Here is a 3,245-nt window from a genome sequence, read left to right on the forward strand (position 1 = left end):
AGAAACATCAGCCCAATTAGCTAAATAGTGATGGTGTGTTTTCATCACAATACATATATAGCTCAGTCAAGTCCTCATTCATTCACTCATTGAAGAATCATTAATTCTGCTCAGATTTATTATGCATAATAAATGGTCCAGGGAAACGGACTTTGGCCCAGTGGTTAGGGCGTCCGTCTACCACATGGGAGGCCCGCGGTTCAAGCCCCGGGCCTCCTTGACCCGTGTGGAGCTGGCCATGCGCAGTGCTGATGCGCGCAAGGAGTGCCCTGCCACGCAAGGGTGTCCCCCGCGTAGGGGAGCCTCACGCACAAGGAGTGCACCCATAAGGAGAGCCGCCCAGCGCGAAGGAGGGAGCAGCCTGCCCAGGAATGGTGCCGCCCACACTTCCCGTGCCGCTGACGACAACAGAAGCGGACAAAGAAACAAGACGCAGCAAAAAGACACAGAAAACAGACAACCGGGGGAGGGGAGGGGAATTAAAGAAATAAAAATAAATCTTTAAAAAAATAAATAAATTTAAAAAAATAAAAATAAAAATAAATGGTCCAGGGCACCACTGGTTCTAGGTGTCAACGCAGGTGTTCCTCAATCTATAGCAAGACTAGCTTTGTACAGATTCATTCATTCATTCAGTCAGTGTTTCCATCTTTCATTAATATTCATTAATATTCATTCAATAAATGTCATGCAAAGATGGAGAGAAGAGAACCCCTGTACTCCAGGACAGACGCTTCCTAACAAAGCCGTGCACTACATGGTTAGTGCCAAGAAGAGAAATGCAAGGGCCCTGGGGAGAGAGGGGGAGCCAGGAACATTTCACAGTGGAAGTAACCACTGAACTGACAGTGGGTATTCAGCAGGGACGTGGGCAGGGAGAGATAGTGGGATAAGGAGGTGAGGGAGAAAGGCTCATTCCAGAAGAGGAAACTGAAGGTCCAAAGGCTGAGAGAGGTGCTAAGCCCTGGCGTGGGGGTGCACTTCCGTAAGGCATACAGCATGACCAGGGGACTGGGGGTGGGGACTCTTGGGGCCAGCCACCCCCTAACCTGCGCTTCATGCTCCTCCAAAATGCAAACACTTCCTCCCTCCTCCCTTCTCCAAATCTTACTCAAAACCCTTTTTTATGATTTCTGTACTCTATAGCAAACAGGTGGATACTTGTTTCCATTTTGCTTTGTACTCAACCATTCAAAGACTTCTTTACAAATCCCACCAAATTCCTACCATATTCCTACCAAATCATAAAGTCCTTGAAGGTGGGGACTCTGGTTTGCAGGTATTCTCAAATCCCCCCGGCATCCAGACAAGACCCTGCAGCCCCCGTCAGCGCTGCTTGCAGCACACCAGCCCGGCCTGGGACCTCTCAAAGGCGAAGTCCCAGGCAGTGCCGCGGAGCCTGACGTCGAGGATGGACTGCCTGGCGACCCTCTTAATACCTTCCGCCGTCAGACGGCACTCGCTAGGATACTGAATCCTGGGCCCGTGGTCAAGGTGGATTAGATGCCTTTAGCCTGGTTTTCTGAAATATAGAGTCTCCGAGAAGAGATAAGTAATGACGTTCCAACACATTTAAAGAGATACCCACTGGAAGTTCTCAGCTCCAAACAACGTTTGAATTTGCCAGCAACTCCTCACTCGTGGAAAGTGACTGTTGTCATCTGTGCAGCCCTGGACTTACGGACAGAAGAACCAAGTCGTGGTTCCATCTCTGCCTCACATCAGCCTTGTGATCTTGGACAAGCCATTAGTACATTTTTGAGCCTCAGTTTCCCCATCTGTACAATGGAGATAAGACCTGCCTCACTGGGTTATCACAACCATGAAATGTGATAATGGACATGGAGTGGGTTGGTAGCAGTGAAGTGTCATTTTTTTTTTTTAAGATTTATTTTTTATTTATACCCCCACCCCCAGTTGTCTGCTCTCTGTGTCCATTTGCTATGTGTTCTGTGACTGCTTCTATCCTTATCAGCAGCACTGGGAATCTGTGTCTCTTTTTGTTGCATCATCTTGTTGTGTCATTTCTCCGTGTGGGCGGCGCCATTCCTGGGCAGGCTGCACTTTCTTTCGTGGGCAGCTCTCCCCAGGGGGCGCACTCCTTGCACGTGGGGCTCCCCTACAAGGGGGACACCCCTGTGCGGCAGGGCACTCCTTGTGTGCATCAGCACTGCGCATGGGCCAGCTCCACATGAGTCAAGGAGGCCCAGGGTTTGAACCGCGGACTTCCCATGTGGTAGACGGATGGCCTAACCACTGGACCAAGTCCGCTTCCGTGAAGTGTCATTTAAGAATCAGAGAACACGTTCATCTTTATTATAAACTAAAATTCTCTTCCCTCTGATTCACAGCATTTAAAAGCCAGATGCAAGCTTTCCACAGGGAAGGCAGTGAACTGCTTAGTTTAAGGAGAAAGCATTCCCATCAAGCCCGGGCTCTGCAATCCCGAGCAGGGCAGACACAGCTGTTTTACCACCTCCCTCGGTGACTTGGGTGTGGTAGCATAGCTGTGTCTTCCCTGCTCGGGACTGCAGACCCCAGGCCAGCTGTGGCACAAGCTAGGAAAGGCACCCCGTTATGTACCTTAACAGAATTGCACCTGCTGAGGAGACTGCCCAGGCTCAGCTCTCAGAGTATCAGCTCTTCCCGGAGAATTCTATGTCCAGTCGTCCTCTTAGAAAGAGGGTTCTTCTTCCCTTTGTCTGGAAAAGTTAGTCAAAAAACACAAACAATGAAGGTGGGCCCCAAACCAAAGGCCCTAAAAAAGAAGAAGGAGGAGAAGATTCAGGAAGGAGAGACAGCGTGAATAAATGGCGAGCACCCGTCTCGCGAGCAGTCGGGGCCTGCACTTGAAGGCTGCCTCTGATGCCACCTGGCTGTGTGACTTTGGGAAACTCACCCTATGTCTCTGAGCCTCAATTTCCACATCTTTAAAATGAACATCATCATACTTATCTTTTGGTATTATTGAAGGATTAAAAGTTTTGCAAAAATGAAAAATAAGTTCTATGGTTATGAGTTTAATATAAATTTGTGTGCCTAGAGTAATCATCCAGACAGCTCAAGTGCACTGTGCATCTCTGGGCCTCCACAGGATTGCCCATTAGAGGGGCCTCAAGTGGGATTCCGAGGACCACCTCCAAGATCAGAGAAGCAGGCGAGGGATGTGCCGTGAAAGCCAGGTGGTTCGCAGGGGCAACCCGAAAGCCTCCCCCAGGGGATCTGCCATTACTGCGGAGCACATC

This window comes from Dasypus novemcinctus, chromosome 13 (assembly GCF_030445035.2).
Source record: "Dasypus novemcinctus isolate mDasNov1 chromosome 13, mDasNov1.1.hap2, whole genome shotgun sequence".
In the NCBI taxonomy this organism is placed as follows: domain Eukaryota; kingdom Metazoa; phylum Chordata; class Mammalia; order Cingulata; family Dasypodidae; genus Dasypus; species Dasypus novemcinctus.